The 21,082-nt window shown below is 38.3% G+C and overlaps 1 long non-coding RNA gene across 1 annotated transcript; it reads left to right on the forward strand.

The window, feature by feature from the left end:
* The first annotated feature begins 35 nt into the window (after positions 1–35).
* LOC143403029 (uncharacterized) lies at positions 36–8,767 on the forward strand. The gene is made up of 4 exons (XR_013091807.2): positions 36–132; positions 2,483–2,583; positions 3,196–3,340; positions 8,367–8,767. It is a non-coding gene; the product is annotated as an uncharacterized LOC143403029 (long non-coding RNA).
* Positions 8,768–21,082: the final 12,315 nt, after the last annotated feature.

A 21,082-nucleotide genomic window follows, 5' to 3' on the forward strand; every position in this document is an offset into this window, starting at 1 on the left:
GTCCTGTCCTCCCGCGACCCCACTCAAGATGGTACGCCGCCTGGTTTCCGGCGTTTGCCTTCTGTGTTGCTCCATTGCATCTCGGGGAGTGGAAAAAAAGAAAAGAAAAAGAAAAGCTCACAGCCTTGTGAGGTTAGGAAGTCAACTTATCTTAACCTGTTTCCTCTTTTTTCCCCCTCTTTCCTTTTTTTTGGGGGGGTGGGGGGGGACGGGGGCGGTAACCAGGGATTGAACTCAAGGGCACTCGACCACTGAGCCACATCTCCAGCCCTATTTTGTATTTTATTTAGAGGCAGGTTTTCACTGAGTTGCTTAGCCCTCGCCATTGCTGAAATTGACTTTGAACTCGCGATCCTCTGCCTCAGCCTCCCAGCCACTGGGATTACAGGCGTGCGCTACTGCGCCTGGCTTAACCTGTTTCTTAATTTACAAAATGAAAATTGTAGTAATACCCGCCTAAGTGAAATACTAATAATCCATGTAAAACATCAGCTCAGTGACTGGGACATTTTTAATTAAATGAATTAGTGATAGTAATTGCCTTTGTTTATTAAATATTAACGTGTACCTGTCTTAAGTTTGGCATCAAAGGGATAAACTAGACAGGCCAAGCAGCCTTGGGTGGCTACCAAGATGGAGTCTGGACCTTTACTTGCACCTCCTGTGATGGAAGTGGTTTTGAGTTTGGGGCCTCTGGGGCTTTTCTTGAACCCAGATTCCTGGAACTTCCCCAGTCCGGGAGCTAGCTGCACTATTTTGAGTTACAAAGAGGCTCAAAACACAGCTTCAAGTAGGGAGCTACTGGAAGAAGTATCCCCAAAGGAAGAAATCTGCTGACATCCCTGGAGAAAGAAACAGGAGGTCCTGAGGAAGAGCAGAAGTGACAGAGGAAGCAGCTCCCAGCTTCAGCCTCTGCAAATCACCTGCCAACATGGAGGATACATGGGCAATTAGTGTGGGGCATAAATTGGGGCTTGTTAAGGCATTGAGACCATAAGCTAAGACCTGCCAAAGATCCCCACAAGTACTAGAGGATCTATACAAGTTAGATATAAATGTTGCATCCTATCATCTGAACAGGAGAAGGGGATACAACCACTGTAGTCCAAGCCCAAAACTCTGGAGAACTATGCCTGGAAGTACAAACCTTGTCCTGTTCCTGGCTGATTCCTGGCTGGATCTACTGAATTCCAGTTTCTGGGGGGGACCTAGATCTTGCAGCAAAAATTGCCCTCAGGGTAAAGGAATGGTCCTTGGAGCCAGAAGTAAAGCACTGGGAATGAGACTTGTGCCTCTGCCTTAAGCACTTGACCTTACTTATAGTTAATTAATTGTGTCAGTATTTGTTTAATTAATTAGGTAAGACAGTGATGCTGATATGTAAATTAGTATGTGTGCCAGGCACAGTTCTTGGACTTGGGGATGCAATAGGTGAATGAGATAGAAATATTTCCTGTGGAGGTTTTATTTTGTGGGCAAAGAGAATATAAACAATAAAATCCATTATGTAACTTTTGATCGTGACAAGAGCTGTGAAGGAAATAAAAGAGTAATAGCATGGAATAGTGTGGTTAGGGAATGTTTCTCCAGGGAGTCAAAATCTGAACTAGGATTGAAACAATAGAAATAGCCACGATATCTGGAGAAGGAATGTTTCAGACAGGAAGAAAAGCAAGTGCAAATTTCCTAAAACAGAAGGTGCCCTATTTTTTAAGGGTAATAGATAAAGAAGGTGTTATGGTTTGGATCTTAAATGTCCACACAAAGGCCCATATGGTAAAGTCTTTGTCCCTAGCCTTATTGGAAGGTGATAGAAACTTCAGGAGGTGGGACCTACTGGAAGGAAATTAGGTCACTGGGAACATGTCCTTGAAGGGAATATTTGAATCCTAGCCCCCTTCCGCACCTCTGTCTCTCCCTGTTCCTCCTCTCTGCTTTCTAGTTGTCATGAGATAAAACGCCTCCTCCATCACCCATTCCTACCACGATGTTCTACCACAGGCTCAAAGTCAATAAGGCAAATCAACCAGGGGCTGAAACTGTGATCCAAAATGAACTTTTCCTCCTTTAAGTTGTTTATCTCAGGATTTTGTCACATCAATGGAAACCTGACTAACACCCAGTATTATTGTTCTCGTCTTTTGAGAGAAGGGGGAGCACAGGAAGAGCTGAGATCAGAGGTAGGCATTGTGGGCCATGGCAAGGAGTTGAGTTTTACTTTAAGGACCATATGACACCCTTCCTTCTCTTCACCAAGACTACAAGCTCCTTAAGGATGGCATTGGGTCTCATCTTCTGAACCTGAACTATTTCTCAGAGCTTCTTTCTTCATTTGAAAAATGGAAAGTGTGTGGGCTGGGGTTGTGACTCAGTGGCAGAGCCTTTCCTAGCACATGTGAGGCACTGGATTCCATCCTCAGCACCACATTAAAAAATAAGTAAATAAAATAAAGTTTAAAAAGAATTCTGTTTTTTTTTTAAGTGAAAGTGTGCCCTATTTGGAGAAGCTCCTCAGAAAGACACTATGGGGAAAAGGAGGCAGTCATATATGGAGTAATGGAGATCTGATTTGAACTTTATCAGGTTAGTAATAGAGCACATTTCCATACTAATAAGATAAGGACAAATGTTCCAATTTTTAAAATGCGCCAAGAGCATTAGAGGAAGTTGTAGAAATAGTACAATAGCTAATGAACATTGGGTAAGTGTTCAGCCTCACTAGTAATCAAAGAAATTAAGATTTTAAAACCAAAAAGGGGTACTATTTTGTTGTCTATCAGATAGGTAAAACTTTTAAATAACTGTGATACCCATTCTTGTCCAAGATATAGATGAAATAGACATTAGCATATGCTGTTGGTAGAAATGTGTTTTCATTTTTGTTCATAAATTCATTCAACAAATATTTGTTTGGTACTTATTGTATGCCATTTACATATATACTCTCATATGCCAGGCACTATACTAGGCCATGGATATGTAGCAGTAAAGAAGGCAAACTTCATTACTGCCTTCAGAGAGTTTATGTTCTCTCCCTTTTATAAGTGTGTCTATGTAGAGAAAAAAAATCGGAAAAGAGAAGCCAAAATTATACCATCGGTAGTTTCTATTTAGGCAATTTATATATTCTCCCTTTTGCCTATAGGTATTTTCTATACATCCTATAATGAATGTGTATTTCTTTTATAATAAAAGGAAGGAAAAGAGAGAAAGAAGACAGACCCAGCAGGGCTGTGGAGCATGGACTGGGCCACAGTGAGGAGACCAGGACTTTCTGGGAGACATTTGGGAAACGACTAAGGCAGGAGTGGATTCCATCATGTCATCTGCAAATAATGAAGTAAGCCTACACACTTATTTCTTCTTCTTTTAGCATTGGCCAGGGTCACAGAAATAGGTCAAAAGCAGCTGTGGTAGTGGGCATCCTTGTCTTATTTCTGATTTTATTTTATTTTATTTTATTTTATTTTTTAAATTATTTATAGCATTTTATTATTTCAGTAAAAAATCTTCGAATTAAAAAACTTTTTGATGCAAAAATGTAGAATTCATCTGGAGCTCTTAATGACAGGAAAGAATCTAATTTGTGTTTTTAAGTTTTTTGTTTTTTTTTTATTGGTTATTCAAAACATTACAAAGATTGCAGAATCACATCGGTTACACATCCACATTTTTACATAATACCATAATAGTAACTGTTGTATTCTGCTACCTTTCCTATCCTCTACTATCCCCCCTCCCCTCCCCTCCCATCTTCTCTCTCTACCCCATCTTCTGTAATTCATTTCTCTCCTTATTTTTTTCCCATTCCCCTCACAAACTCTTATATGTAATTTTGTATAACAATGAGGGTCTCCTTCCATTTCCAAGCAATTTCCCTTTTCTCTCCCTTTCCCTCCCACTTCATGACTCTGCTTAATGTTAATCTTTTCCTCCTGCTCTTCCTCCCTGCTCTGTTCTTGGTTGCTCTCATTATATCAAAGAAGACATTTGGCATTTGTTTTTTAGGGATTGGCTAGCTTCACTTAGCATAATCTGCTCTAGTGCCATCCATTTCCCTGCAAATTTCATGATTTTGTCATTTCTTAGTGCTGCGTAGTACTCCATTGTGTATAAATGCCACATTTTTTTTATCCATTCATCTATTGAGGGATATCGGGGTTGGTTCCACAGTCTAGCTATTGTGAATTGTGCTGCTATGAACATCGATGTGGCAGTATCCCTGTAGTACGCTCTTTTGAGGTCTTCAGGGAATAGTCCGAGAAGGGCAATAGCTGGGTCAAATGGTGGTTCCATTCCCAGCTTTCCCAGGAATCTCCATACTGCTTTCCATATTGGCCTCACCATTTTGCAGTCCCACCAGCAATGTATAAGAGTACCCTTTTCCCCACATCCTCGCCAGCACTTGTTATTGTTCGACTTCATAATGGCTGCCAATGTTACTGGAGTGAGATGGTATCTTAGGGTGGTTTTGATTTGCATTTCTCTGACTGCTAGAGATGGTGAGCATTTTTTCATGTACTTGTTGATTGATTGTATGTCCTCCTCTGAGAAGTGTCTGTTCAGGTCTTGGCCCATTTGTTGATTGGGTTATTTGTTTTCTTATTGTTTAATTTTTTGAGTTCTTTGTATACTCTGGATATTAGGGCTCTATCTGAAGTGTGAGGAGTAAAAATTTGTTCCCATGATGTAGGCTCCCTATTTACCTCTCTTATTGTTTCTCTTACTGAGAAAAAACTTTTTAGTTTAAGTAAGTCCCATTTGTTGATTCTTGTTTTTAACTCTTGTGCTATGGGTGTCCTATTAAGGAATTTGGAGCCCGACCCCACAATATGTAGATCGGAGCCAACCTTTTCATCTATCAGACGCATAGTCTCTGATTTGATATCAAGGTCCTTGATCCATTTTGAGTTAACTTTTGTGCATGGCGAGAGGAGGGGATTCAGTTTCATTTTATTGCATATGGATTTCCAGTTTTCCCAGCACCATTTGTTGAAGATGCTATCCTTCCTCCATTGCATGCTTTTAGCCCCTTTATCGAATATAAGATAGTTGTAATTTTGTGGATTGGTTTCTGTGTCCTCTATTCTATACCATTGGTCCACCCGCCTGTTTTGGTACCAGTACCATGCTGTTTTTGTTACTATTGCTTTGTAGTACAGTTTGAAATCTGGTATCGCTACACCTCCTGATTCACACTTCCTGCTTAGAATTGCTTTTGCTATTCTGGGTCTTTTATTTTTCCATATGAATTTCATGATTGCTTTATCTATTTCTACAAGAAATGCCGTTGGGATTTTGATTGGCATTGCATTGAACCTATAGAGAACTTTTGGTAATATTGCCATTTTGATGATGTTAGTTCTGCCTATCCATGAACAGGGTATATTTTTCCATCTTCTAAGATCTTCTTCCATTTCTCTCTTTAGGGTTCTGTAGTTTTCATTGTATAAATCTTTCACCTCTTTTGTTAGGTTGATTCCCAAGTATTTTATTTTTTTTGAGGATATTGTGAATGGGGTAGATGTCCTCATTTCCAGTTCAGAAGATTTGTCGCTGATATACAGGAATGCCTTTGATTTATGCGTGTTGATTTTATATCCAGCCACTTTGCTGAATTCATTTATTAGCTCTAGTAGTTTCTTTGTAGACCCTTTTGTGTCTTCTAGGTATAGGATCATATCATCCGCAAATAGTGATAATTTAAGTTCTTCTTTTCCTATTTTTATGCCTTTAATTTCTTTCGTCTGTCTAATTGCTCTGGCCAGTGTTTCGAGAACTATATTGAATAGAAGTGGTGAGAGAGGGTTATTCCTGATTTTAAAGGGAGTGTGCTTAAAGTTTATCTTTCTTTTTGCTTTTTTTTTTTCCTGCATCTTTTCTTTTTGACTGGAAATTGAACCCAGGGACACTTTACCACTGAGTCACATTGGCAGTCCTTTTATTTTATTTTATTTTATTTATTTATTTATTGATGCCAGCGATTGAACTCAGGGACACTTGGCCACTGAACCACATCCCCAAGCCCTATTTTGTATTTTATTTAGAGAAACGGTCTCACTGAGTTGCTTAGCTCCTCACCATTGCTGAGGCTGGCTTTGAACTCAGATCCTCATGCCTCAGCCTCCTGAGCTGCTAGGATTATAGGCGTGTACCACCACACCCAGCCCTTTTTATTTCTTTATTTCAAGATAGGGTCTCACTACATTGCCAAAGCTGGCCTCAAACTTGTGATCCTCCTGCCTGGGCCTCCAAAGCTTCTGGGATTACAGGTGTATGCTACCACAATCAACTCTCAGTTTTCTAATAATTGTTTATCCTCTAGTCATAAATAGGTGATAAGCTAGCAAAATTTTTTATTAATTGATATATTCATATGAATTATCTCCTTTAGTCTATTAATGAAGTGAGTTGACAGATTTTCTGATGTTACATTCACAGAATGAAATCCATCTGATCACAATGCATCTTGGCTTCAGGTAGCTAATATTTTATTTAGAATTTTTAAATAACCTATTCATAAGTGAAATGGACTTATACTTTTATTTACTTATAACTATCTTTATCTAATTTTAGATTCAAGATTATGCTATTTAGCCAAGCACAGTGGTGCACTCTCTTCATCTAAAAAACCAAAACAAAAAAAGTTTTGGTTTTTTAGATGAAGAGAGTCTTTGTCACTTCAATTTCTTTAATATTTGTTGTCCTAGTTCCTCTTCATTTCAATATTGGTAGTTTGCATTTTCCCCCAACTATAATTCCATGACTTAGGAGGCTGAGACAGGAGGATCACAACTTCAAGGTTAGCCTAAACAAATTAGAAAGACCTTGTCTCAAAATAAAAAATAAAAATAACTAGGGATGTAGCTGAATGGTAAAGTACCCCTGGGTTCAATCCCCAGTAACCCCCCCACCAAAAAAAATTATGCTATTCTCCTACAATGAGTTGGGAATCTTTATGCTTTTTCTGAACTATGTGTAACTATGTGCACACACACACACACACACACACATAAACTCATAGTATTGTAGTACTTAAAAATGACCTCAGACCTTTTTTTTTTGTTTTGGTTTTTTAGATGAAGAGAGTCTTTGTCACTTCAATTTCTTCAACATTTATTGTCCTAGTTCCTCTTCATTTCAATATTGGTAGTTTGCATTTTCCCCGCAAGTATGGCTAAAGTAAAAAAAAAAAAAAACAAAAAAAACTGACAATACCAAATTTTGGTGAAGATATGGTGCAGCATAACTCCTCTATATTAGTGATGGAAATTAAATTATTATGACCACATAGGAACATCATTTGACATTATTTACTAAAGTTAAATATACATAAACCTGCTGTCACAGCAGTTCTGCTCCTGGGTAAGTTCTCAAGAGAAATGCTCATGTTCACCAAAGACATAAACGAAACATCAGAATGGTATTATTCATAGTTGTTCCAAGCTGAAAATATTCAAAAGTCTCTTGCCTGGTAAGGTGGTACAGGCCTGTAATCTCAGGTCCTTCAGAGGCTGAGGGTAGAGGATCACAATTCAAGGCCAGCCTCAGCAACTTAGAGAAACCCTGTCTCAAAAAACAAAGGGGGGGGGCTGGGACTGTAGTTCATGTGAGGCACTGGGTTTGATCCTCAGCACACATATAAATAAATAAATAAATAAAATAAAGGTATTGCGTCTATCTACAACAAAAACAAAAACAAAACAAAAAAAGGGCTGGGATGTGGTTCAGTGGTAGAGTGTCTCTGAGTTCAATCTCTATACTCCCCAGCCCTTGAACCCCAAACCAAGTGCCATACTGACTCATCCTAAATCCCAGATAATGAAAACTTAAGCCTTTCCAATTTGATTACTGACTCCCTAACAAAGACAACTTTATTCCTGACTTTTGCAATGCTGACTTCTGACAACATATGATCTTTAGATAGGATAAGTATGCGAAAAAATTGCTGTTTCTCCACCACAAATAACTGGGTAACTTTGTCTGTCTTGTTCATCTTGTATTTTCACTTGATGAGCCAGTCCTTCTAGTCTGATTTCCCTTATAAACTTCTTTGTTAAAGGGAATGCTTTTGCTTTCCGAACTAACTTAATAAATATGTACTAAAGTAAGAGAGGGTGCTACACCTTGTACCACCCACCATGAAGAAAGGGTATCTTTGGGCTTGGAGGCTGTACTGTACCTTTGTTCATGCTCTGCCTTTTTATCCAGTGACTGGTAAGTTTTGAAAGGGAATGGCTCCAAAGGAGCTCTATGGGAGGTCTGGGTTAGAATGTAAGCTGTGCTCCTGGTTATGGAACACATCCAATGATGCTGAAAGTATTTTGTCGCAAAGGTCTAATATTTGTCTTCTTCTGACCCAATAGGAGAATCATAGCACAGACACCCAGGGTTCTGGAAGAAGTCCTTAATCTCACCTACAAACAATTGCCACCTTTGGAAAACCAGCTTCTGGCTGACAACTGGGCTCTGGTAGAAGCTGATCGCCTGACTATGAAACACTAATGGGAACTGCCCAGCATGAACTGAAAATTATCCAATCCATTGAACCGTAAAGTTGGAGATGCAAGTCAGCATTCCATTATAAAATTTAAGGAGTTTATTCTTTATTCTTTATAAATATTTAAAGCTGTAGGGCTGGGGATGTGGCTCAAGCGGTAGCACGCTCAGCCTGGCATGCGTGCGGCCAGGGTTCGATCCTCAGCACCACATACAAACAAAGATGTTGTGTCCGCCGAAAAACTGAAAAATAAATATTTAAAAAAAAAAAAAAAGCTGTAAATTTCACTGCTTTAGCTGCACCTTGCAAATTTTACATTTTGTTATCATTCTAATTTCCCTTATGATTGCTTTGGCCAATGATTATTTGGAAGTATGTTGCTTAGTTTCCAAATATTTGAGTTTTCTAGATACCTTATGATTATTGGTATCTAATTTAATTCCACTGTAGTCAGAGAATTTATTCCATATGATTTAAATCCTTTTAACTTTATTGAAACTTGTTTTATGGCCTAGCATATGGTCAATTAGTGAACATAGCACATGTACTTGGGGGGAAAAAAGCATATCCTGCAATTGTTTGGCATGAGGTTCTATAAATGTCAATTAGGTCAGTATGATTGACAGTAGTTCATATCATTTATGTCTTGATTATTTTTTTTTCCTACTATTCCATTGATTGCTAAGAAGGGTGTTAAAATCTCCAACTATAATTGTAAAATTGTCTACCTCTTTTTAAAATTTTATCCATTTTTGCTCAACATATTTTGAAGCTCTATTACTAGGAAGATATACATTTATAATTGTTATGTTTTCCAGGTAAATGGACCTTTGTATCATTACAAAATATCCATATTTATCTCTGATAATAATCTTTATATTGACATGTACTTTATCTGATATTATAACCACTCCAGACTTTGTAAGCTTACTGTTTGCACAATAGACCTTTTTTCCTCCATTTTTCCCCAACTTACTTGTATGTTTATACTTAAAGTAGTTATTTGAGTTTGGCTCTTTTTGTTCAATTTGAACCATCTCTGTCACTTAAGCCCATAGGGGTTGGTTGAGGGATAAGCAGGAAAGGAGAACATCGAGGTCCTGGTCTCATTTGTACCCTTTCTACTTGATGACAAATTGCTATAAGACACTAGAGACTTTGTGCCAGATCAAATAGTTTTCAGGTTATGACAGACAGGTTAAGTTTCAAGATCATGTGGTAGTCCCCTGGACATTTAGTCTATGTGAGGGCCCAGGAGCAAGATGAAGTTGTTTCTCAAAAGGAGTTCAGCAATTTGCTAAAGACGACATGGCTTTCTTCACATATTCTAGTGACTTCTTCTGCAGTCTTCCTATACTTCCCCCACACACATTAGGAATTGAACCCAGGGACGCTTTACCACTGACCTACAACCCCAGTCCTTTTTATTTTATTTATTTATTTATTTTATTTTGAGACAGGATCTCCCTAAGTTACTGAAGACCTCGCTAAATAGCTGAGACTGGCCTGGAACTTGTGATCCTCCTGTCTCAGGCTCCCAAGTCTCTGGAATTACAAGCATGTGCCATCACACCCAGCTCCCTTGGGCTCGCTATATGTTCCATCAGAATAGTGACTAAACATGATTGGAGTGTGGGTCATGGAAATCAGCTGGCATATCTGCTTACATAGCAGCCTAGACCACTTGAGGACTTTTTTCTGGATTTCCTCTCAAAACTGTAGCCTTTCAGGTAATTGAAATTATCTTTCAGGTAAATGGGCAGGTATAAGATACCCAAACATGGGGTATGTTGTGGGGTATGTTGCCTCAGAATTCCAAGAAGGCAGCCAAATACTATATTTCAACTAATCTAAGATGTCTTCAGTTGTAAAGTACACAACTGATATTCCACTGTGAATAATTTTTTTAAATGCTGTCAATAAAACCATGATATGCCATTGATCGTGGGATACACTGGCATATTAAAACTGGGGGGATGATGACAACCTTATAAATGCACTAAATGCCACTGAATTTTTCACTTCAAAATGGTTAATTTTACATTGTGTAGATTTCATCTCAATAAACAACTTATGTCCTTTAGAACCAATGATATTTGTATTATTCTTCTTTCATATACCTTTCAGAATGTAAAATGAATTAACTTGTGCTTAGAAGGAGACGTGGTGATATGGCCTAGAACACTGGACCTCCAGAAATATCACTGAGATGTATTTTCATGGGATTTACTCACTTCATTGAATCTGAGATGCTTTGATCCTGGTGCATTTTTTTTTTGAGAGAGAGACAGAGAATTTTTTAATATTTATTTTTTAGTTTTCAGCGGACACAACATCTTTATTTGTATGTGGTGCCAAGGATCAAACCCAGCGCCGAGCGCATGCCAGGCGAGCACACTATCACTTGAGCCACATCCTCAGCCTCAATCCTGGTGCATTCTTGATTCACCAGAAAATGTCAACAGAAAGCTTTCCCAGCACCCCCCATCCAGTACTTCCTCCTGTTAACTACAATTGTAAGAAGTCACCCACCAGCCTCAGCAGGGGAAGAGGAGACATTTCTTCTAGCAAGAGGGGGCCAAGGAAGGTAGGGTCTGAGCTATCCAAAATGCTTCCTTTTCTGGTCAGTGCTCCAACATTCACATAAGAGACCTGAAATGTGAATTCAGCAGATATTTTACTATAGCAATTCTCAGTATCAAACTTTGAACTTGGTTTCCAGCTATAACCAGCCCCATGACTGCACAAGATAAATTATTTTTGTCATAGATATATAAAGTCAATGTCTGAGATTCATCTTGAGCTGAAGTTTCAGGGTACTGATCTTGTCACTCTTTTCTTCATTTTGTCCAGAATGGTTAAAAAAAACCCTGCTGCCCAGTCTGCAAATTACTTCTGCCTCCCATGGTTCCCCCAAAGCTTTGCCCTCAATGTATCTTTCATTCTAGTGATAATCAATTGCAGGTGATAATCTATTAGTTACAGGTCAAGAGCTGCCTTTAATTGTAGCTGAATTTCCACTGCCCAAACATAAACATCCAACTCATGCCTGTTCTAATACCAGTTTGTATTTCAGTTACAATTGGTAGTTCTTGGTTTTCTAGAAAACAAAAAGCAGTCAAAACTGTTCCAAGAAAAATTGGAGAACCAAACTAGAGCAATAACTATAGAAAAACAAAAAAAATTATTAATAGCCAGTCATGGTGGCATATGCCTATAATCCCAGCACTAGGGAGGCTGAGGCAAGAGAATAATTTGAGCCCAGTTTTCTTTTTTTCCCCCACATGTTTTTATTGGTCCATTATAGTTGTACACAATGATGGGATTTGTTGTCATGCATTCATACAGGGACACAATACAACAATATAATTTGGCCAACATCACTCCCAAGACTTCCCTGCCTCCCACCTGTTGATCCCTTTCTTCTACAAATCTTCCTTTGATTTTCATGAGATCTTCCCCAATTTCTTTTCCTCTTTTCTCTCTAGCTTCAAGCCCAGAAGTTTTCAAGACCAAACATAGCAAGATCTCAGCTCAAAAAAAAAAAAAAAAAAAAAAGAAGTGATATTAATGAGCTACAATTTTGAAAGGTAATAGGCTGAAAATTATAAATAGGTTAGTTCTATTTGACCTTCAAGCAATACATTATTCCTCATTTACTCAAGTGAACTTTAAAGCATGTAAGAAGTTGAAAATTCCCTCAATTCAACTTTTGAAAAATTTTGCACAATGTCAATACCAAAGTCTAATAAAGAATAGAAAGCCTCTGAAGAATACAGAGTTCTCATCTTATAAAAACTATTTAAGAAAGTCAGAAGATGGAAAGGCATCCAACATGTATTAACTGACAAGCCTCCTGAAACCAAAGCCAGACAATAACAGCAATATGGGAAAAATATACGATCCTATTTATGAACAATGAAGCAAAAATCCTCAATAAATGTCAACAAAAGACAGGTATGATGGGACACACCAAACTCCTAGCTGCTCAGGAAGCTGAGGCAGGAGAATTGCCGAGTCTAAGATCAGCCTGGACAACTTAGCGAGACTGTCTCAAAATAAAATTTTACAAAAGGTTAGGATGTAGCTCAGTGATAGAGTGCTTACCTAACATATTCAAGGCTCTGGATTCAATTCCTAGTGCTGGGAAAAAAAGAAAAAAGTTAACATTAAATCCAGCAGTGTATGGGCTGGGGATGTGGCTCAAGCGGTAGCGAGCTCGCCTGGCATGCGTGCGGCCCGGGTTCGATCCTCAGCACCACATACCAACAAAGATGTTGTGTCCGCCGAAAACTAAAAAATAAATATTAAAAGTTTCTCTCTCTCTCTCTCTCTCTCTCTCTCTCTCTCTCTCTCTCTCTCTTTAAAAAAAAAAAAAAAAAAAAAAAAAATCCAGCAGTGTGTTAAAAGAATAATTCATCAAATCTAAAGAAGATTTTATCCTAACATTGTTAGGATGGTTCAGCATTAAGATATATATCTATTTAATTTATTATACTAATGAAAATATGATTATCTTTTTTGTTTTGTTTTGTTTCTTTTGGTTAGTTACATGTGAGTCACGTCCCCAGCCCTATTTTATTTTTTTAGTTTGAGACAGGGTCTGGCTAAGTTGTTTATTAGGGCCTTGCTAAATTGCTGAAGCTGGCCTTTCTGCTTTTATCTTTATTATTTTCTATTTTTTTAGAGTTTTTTTAAATGGTAGTTCATTTTTTATTGGTTGTTCAAAACATTACAAAGCTCTTGACATATCATATTTCATACATTAGATTCAAGTGGGTTATGAACTCCCATTTTTACCCCAAATACAGATTGCAGAATCACATCGGTTACACATCCACATTTTTACATAATGCCCTATTAGTAACTGTTGTATTCTGCTACCTTTCCTATCCTCTACTATCCTCCCTCCCCTCCCCTACCATCTTCTCTCTCTCTACCCCATCTACTGTAATTCATTTCTCTCCTTGTTTATTTTCCCATTCCCCTCACAGCCTCTTATATGTAATTTTGTATAACAATGAGGGTCTCCCTCCATTTCCATGCAATTTCCCTTTTCTCTCCCTTTCCCTCCCACCTCATGTCTCTGTTTAATGTTAATCTTTTCTTCCTGCTCTTCCTCCCTGCTCTGTTCTTAGTTGCTCTCATTATATCAAAGAAGACATTTGGTATTTGTTTTTTAGGGATTGGCTAGCTTCACTAAGCATAATCTGCTCTAGTGCCATCCATTTCCCTGCAAATTCCATGATTTTGTCATTTTTTAGTGCTGCGTAATACTCCATGGTGTATAAATGCCACATTTTTTTTATCCATTCATCTATTGAAGGGCATCTGGGTTGGTTCCACAGTCTAGCTATTTTGAATTGTGCTGCTATGAACATCGATGTGGCAGTATCCCTGTAGTACGCTCTTTTAAGGTCTTCAGGGAATAGTCCGAGAAGGGCAATAGCTGGGTCAAATGGTGGTTCCATTCCCAGCTTTCCCAGGAATCTCCATACTGCTTTCCAAATTGGCCATACCAATTTGCAGTCCCACCAGCAATGTACAAGAGTACCCTTTTCCCCACATCCTCGCCAGCACTTGTTGTTGTTTGACTTCATAATGGCTGCCGATCTTATTGGAGTGAGATGATATCTTAGGGTGGTTTTGATTTGCATTTCTCTGACTGCTAGAGATGGTGAGCATTTTTTCATGTACTTGTTGATTGATTGTATGTCCTCCTCTGAGAAGTGTCTGTTCAGGTCCTTGGCCCATTTGTTGATTGGGTTATTTGTTATCTTATTGTTTAATTTTTTGAGTTCTTTGTATACTCTGGATATTAGGGCTCTATCTGAAGTGTGGGGAGTAAAAAATTGTTCCCATGATGTAGGCTCCCTATTTACCTCTCTTATTGTTTCTCTTGCTGAGAAAAAATTTTCGGTTTAAGTAAGTACCATTTGTTGATTCTTGTTATTAACTCTTGTGCTATGGGTGTCCTATTAAGGAATTTGGAGCCCGACCCCACAATATGTAGATCGGAGCCAACTTTTTCTTCTATCAGATGTAGAGTCTCTGATTTGATATCAAGCTCCTTGATCCACTTTGAGTTAACTTTTGTGCATGGCGAGAGGAGGGGATTCAGTTTCATTTTGTTGCATATGGATTTCCGGTTTTCCCAACACCATTTGTTGAAGATGCTATCCTTCCTCCATTGCATGCTTTTAGCCCCTTTATCAAATATAAGATAGTTGTAACTTTGTGGATTAGTCTCTGTGTCCTCTATTCTGTACCATTGGTCCACCCACCTGTTTTGGTACCAGTACCATGCTGTTTTTGTTACTATTGCTCTGTAATATAGTTTGAAATCTGGTATCGCTATACTGCCTGATTCACACTTCCTGCTTAGAATTGCTTTTGCTATTCTGGGTCTTTTATTTTTCCATATGAATTTCATGATTGCTTTATCTATTTCTACAAGAAATGCCGTTGGGATTTTGATTGGCATTGCATTAAACCTATAGAGAACTTTTGGTAATATCGCCATTTTGATGATGTTAGTTCTGCCTATCCATGAACAGGGTATATTTTTCCATATTCTCAGATCTTCTTCTACTTCTCTTTTTAGGGTTCTGTAGTTTTCATTGTATAAATCTTTCACCTCTTTTGTTAGGTTGATTCCCAAGTATTTTATTTTTTTTTTTTTTGAGGATATTGTGAATGGAGTGTTTTTCCTCATTTCCGTTTCAGAAGTTTTGTCGCTGATGTACAGAAATGCCTTTGATTTATGCGTGTTGATTTTATATCCTGCCACTTTGCTGAATTCATTTATTAGTTCTAGTAGTTTTTTTGTAGACCCTTTTGGGTCTTCTAGGTATAGGATCATATCATCCGCAAATAGTGATAATTTAAGTTCTTCTTTTCCTATTTTTATGCCTTTAATTTCTTTCGTCTGTCTAATTGCTCTGGCCAGTGTTTCGAGAACTATATTGAATAGAAGTGGTGATAGAGGGCATCCCTGTCTTGTTCCAGATTTTAGAGGGAATGCCTTCAATTTTTCTCCATTCAGAATGATGCCAGCCTGAGGCTTAGCATAGATAGCTTTTACAATGTCGAGGTAAGTTCCTGTTATCCCTATTTTTTCTAATGTTTTGAACATAAAGGGATGCTGTACTTTGTCGAATGCTTTTTCTGCGTCTATCGAGATGATCATATGGTTCTTATCTTTAAGTCTATTGATGTGGTGAATAACATTTATTGATTTCCGTATATTGAACCATCCTTGCATCCCAGGGATGAATCCTACTTGATCATGGTGCACAATTTTTTTGATGTGCCTTTGTATCCGATTCGCCAGAATTTTGTTGAGGATTTTTGCATCTAGGTTCATCAGAGATATTGGTCTGTAGTTTTCTTTCTTTGAGGTGTCTTTGTCTGGTTTCGGAATCAGGGTGATGTTGGCCTCATAGAATGAATTTGGAAGAGCTCCCTCTTTTTCTATTTCCTGAAATAGCTTGAAAAGTATTGGTATTAATTCTTCTTTAAAGGTTTTTTAAAACTCCGCTTTACCCATCCAGTCCTGGGCTTTTCTTGGTTGGTAGTCTTTTGATTGCTTCTTCTATTTCATCCATTGATATTGGTCTGTTCAAATTGTGTGTAACCTCCTGACTCAGTCTGGGCAGATCATATGACTTAAGAAATTTATCTATGTCTTCACTATCTTCTATTTTATTGGAATATAGGTTTTCAAAATAATTGCTAATTGTCTTCTGTATTTCTGTAGCATCTGTTGTGATATTGCCTTTTTTATCCCATATGCTAGTAATTTGATTCTCTCTCTTCCTCTCTTCGTTAGCATGGCTAAGGGTCTGTCAATCTTGTTTATTTTTTCGAAGAACCAACTTTTAGTTTTGTTAATTTTTTCAATAGTTTCTTTTGTTTCAATTTTGTTGATTTCCGCTCTGATTTTAATTATTTCTTGCCTTCTGCTACATTTTCTGTTGTTTTGCTCTTCTTTTTCTAGGGCTTTGAGATGAAGTGTGAGCTCATTTATTTGTTGGTTTTTCCTTTTTTTGAGGAATGACCTCCAGGCGATAAATTTCCCTCTTAAAACTGCTTTCATTGTGTCCCATAGATTCCGATATGTTGTGTCTGTATTTTCATTTATCTCTAAGAATTTTTTGATTTCCTTCTTTATGTCTTCTGTAACCCACTGATCATTCAGTAACATATTGTTCATTTTCCATGTGATGTAGGATTTTTCCTTCCTTCTTCTATCATTGATTTCCAGTTTCATTCCATTATGATCAGATAAAATGCATGGTATTATCTCCACCCCTTTATATTTACTGAGGTTTGCCCTATGGCATAATATATGGTCTATTTTTGAGAAGGATCCATGTGCTGCTGAGAAAAAAGTATATCCACTTGATGATGGTTGATATATTCTATATATGTCAGTTAAGTCTAGGTTATTGATTGTGATATTGAGTTCTATAGTTTCTTTATTCAACTTTTGTTTGGAGGATCTGTCCAATGGTGAGAGAGGTGTGTTGAAGTCACCCATAATTATTGTGTTGTGGTCTATTTGATTCTTGAACTTGAGGAGAATTTGTTTTATGAATGTTGCAGCACCATTATTTGGTGCATAAATATTGATAATTGTTATGTCTTGTTGGTGAATGGTTCCTTTTAACAGTATATAATGTCCTTCCTTATCCCTTTTGATTAACTTAGTCTTGAAGTCGATTTTATTCGATATGAGGATGGCCACCCCTGCTTGCTTACGAGGCTGAAGCTGGCCTTGAACTTGTGATCCTCCTGCCTCAGCCTCCTAAGCAACAGAGACTATATAGGCATGTACTACCACACCCAGCAAAAATACAATTATCTTAATAATTTAAACCCCCATTAATAATATGAAAGGAAGAATAACTTCCAGAAAACTATGAAAAAAAATCTGTAATTTGATATATGTTGTTTAAATAAAACAATGAGGAAAAACATACGGCAAATGTCATACTTAATGATGAAACATGGAAGCATTCCAGCTGGAGTTAGAAACAAGAGTGACCTTTATCACTACTACTGTTCAAAATGATGCCAGATGTTTTCATTCAAGAAGGAAAGCAGTAAGAGGTATAAACATTAGATAAGAAGAAGCAAATTGTGATTATTTGCAGATGACACTATCGCTTACTTAGAAAAGCCTAAGAAAATCAATTGACAAACTATTAGCACTAATAAGCAAGGTGGCCACATACAAGAACAGCGTACAAAAATCAATAGCCTTCCTGTATACCGGCAATAACCAACTAGAAAATGAAATGGGAAATAAGATTCTATTCACAATAGCAACAAAAACTATTAAGAATCTAAGAGTAAACCTCTAAATATAGAATTTATTTGATGCCTTTAAGGATAGTTCAATATTAGGAAATCCATCAATCTAATTAATCGCATTGATAAAATAAAATGGAAAACTACATTGTTATGTAGAAGCAGAGATAATACAAGAATCATTTCTGGTGAAAACACTAAGTAAAAAAGAGACAAAAGACATTTCCTAACTATGATAAAGAGGAGTGTGTGTGTGTGTGTGTGTGTGTGTGTGCGTGTGTGTTTTGTTTTCAGAAACTAAGAGCAAACATCACATTAAATGGAATACTAAAGTCCTGCCATTAAATTAAAACATATGGCAGAGGCTATTACTATCCTTCAAAACTGTTCTATATAAAAATGAAATAGAGGACTTGACGACAGGAGTAAAACTTCATAGAGCATATGCTCTTTCAGGGTCTCCCAAAGTCAGAAGTGTTTCTCCCCCATAAACAAGACTACCATGATTTTATATTACAGAATAAGATAGAAACTGAAATCTCACCCAGAGACAGAGAGGCTCATTGAAAGCATCTTTTTCCCCATCAAAGCCATTACCAAGTACTGTCCAGATATCACTCACTTTGCACCTACCCTCTGATTAAAGGGAAGAATTTTTAATTGCCCAAACAGCCATTTTTGTTCACGTGGCAATGGGGTCTGTCACAGAGGGGTGCCTGAAATGCAGCCAAGCATTTGCGGGCACAAACAGCTGCCAAACCAGTGGGGGCAGGATTTGGACAACTTCTATTCCTTTCTCTTGCTCAGAAGTTGTAGGCACATTTGAAATGCTATAGCTTCTGTTTTGTTTTGGAAACTGTGGGTTGGGTTTATTCTTACTTTTCAATCAGCTTCCACAATGGATTCTAAAAGGAATTGGTTGGCAAACAGGACTTTTAGTCCAGGGGTAAAGTAACACGCATGCCTGAAATTACACACATGCCCCCCATCTCTAGGAGAGGGTACACATACCTCACTTTAAGCAAAAGGCCAGAATAAGTCAGAGATGAAATGGGGGTTGTTTCCCTCTCAAGTAAACAAAGTGCCATGAGCTGAGTTCCTTGGGAAGCAGAGTCCTGAACATAGATCAGCCTAGAGGACATACTCTTGAGATTGATACCCATGGAGAGAAAGGGAGAAAACAGGATTGGGCAAAGGGAGAAATCTGAACATGATGAAATCCCCACAGAGCCTCAGTTAACCAGATGGGTAGATGGCCCTTCAGAGTTGTCCCCTAATGAGGTCCTAATATTCTTATGTCAATCATTGTCATGGTTTGGATCTAAAATGTCCTTCAAAGGCCACGTATGGAAGGCTTTACTTGGCCACCAGCCTGTGGCATTACTGGGAGATGATGGAAACTTCAGGAGGTGGGGCCTAGTTGGAGGAAGCAGGTCACCGGAGGCTTGTCCTTGAGGGGTATATCTTATCCCCAGACTCTCATATTTCTCTCTCTCTCTCTCTCTCTCTCTCTCTCTCCCCTCTCTCTCTCTCTCTCTCTCATTCCTGGTAGCCATGAGGTAAGAAGCTTGGCTCTACCACTCACCCCCCTGTCATGAGGTTCTGTCTCACCACAGGCTCAAAACAATGGATCCAACTAACCATGCACAAAACCTTGACACCGTGAGCCAAAGAAGTCTTTCCTACTGTTAATTTTCTCAGGCATTTTTTTTTTTTCATAGCAATGGAAAGCTGATGAACACAACCAGTGATCAAATGCGGGCTGTCCTGGGAAGGAAGCAGATCTTAAGTGAGGTGACTCTCTTTAAAGGAGGCAATTTCAGCTTTCAGCTGCTGGTGAGATCCATATGGCATAGCATATCACCCACCAAGAAAATACCAAGGATAGGAAAGGGGGGGAAAATGTGCAGATGACATTTTCAACAATGTGTCAACAAACCAGGGGACAAAATCTCCCACAAACCCTAAATATGAGCTGGTGGTAGAACCAAACAGCAGCCAGGTTCTGTAATATATTCAACAGTGAAGGAGGAGGAAGCACAGAGAAGCCAAAGGGGAAATCTAGAAATCAGCAGCAATTATTCACCTGTGAAAGGAGTAGCTCCCAGGGAGAATTTAATTGGTAAAACTGAGGAAAATAGTCAAGACCAGCAGGGGGCCCTGGGGATATGGCTCAGTGGTAGAGCACCTGCCTGGTATGTGCAAGGCCCTGGGTTCAATCCCCAGCACTGCAAAAAACAAACAAACAAACAAAGCAAAACAGAAAAAAGAAAAAAAGGAAAAAAAAAACAAAAAAAACGGAGGTTTTGTACAGGTTCCACTTTCCAGGTGACTGCAAAGGGACTGCTGATATGTCTAAAGGAACTGAAGCAGCCATGGTCCTTGAGACTCCAGAAAATATACATTGAGAGGACTGAATGCCTCATTCAATGAAGAAAAGCTATTGTGAATAGTGTACAAAACAGGTTAGGGCAGTATTATGGAGATAAAAAAGAAACCAGAAAATTGGGCATGGTGGTGCATGCCTGTAATCACAGCAGCCAGGGAAGCTGAGCAGGAGGATCACAAGTTCAAAGCCAGCCTTAGCAACTTAGTGAAGCCCTAAGCAATTTAGTAAGGCCCTGTCTCTAAATAAAATATTTTTAAAAAGGCTGGAGATGTGGCTCAGTGGCTAAACCCCTCTGGGTTTAATCCCTGGTACAAAAAGAAAAGAAGAAGGAGAAAAAGCAAGCTATTTGTTTTAGCCAGAATATCAGGGAACAGATATCGGGAGACTATTGGTAGAATGGCTACACTGATCATATATACCTTTTTTTTTTTTTTGAGAATTTTTAATATTTACTTTATTTTAGTTTTTGGCAGACACAACATCTTTGTATGTGGTGCTGAGTATCGAACCTGGGCCGCACACATGCCAGGCAAGCGCGCTACCGCTTGAGCCACATCCCCAGCCCTCAAATATACCTCTTAATACTCTAAAGTAACAACAGAAAAAGAATCTGTAGAGCCATGAAGCTAGGGAACCTCTCCTTGCCCATTCCCAATCCAACATGGAACCCTTCTCTGAAAGTACAGAAAAACCAATCTTACTTGATCATGAGCAATAGAAAAGGACTGATATACCTTCTTTTTCCTTTTTCTCAAAACTGTGTCCTCATTATTAGGTTGGTATCAGGGACAAGGATCGAGCTTTTGTCAATACTGGGATTACAGGCATGTGCCACTGTGCTTGGCTTACTCTTATTAATCCTATTATGTGTACCTTTG

This window comes from Callospermophilus lateralis, chromosome 7 (assembly GCF_048772815.1).
Source record: "Callospermophilus lateralis isolate mCalLat2 chromosome 7, mCalLat2.hap1, whole genome shotgun sequence".
Lineage (NCBI taxonomy): Eukaryota > Metazoa > Chordata > Mammalia > Rodentia > Sciuridae > Callospermophilus > Callospermophilus lateralis.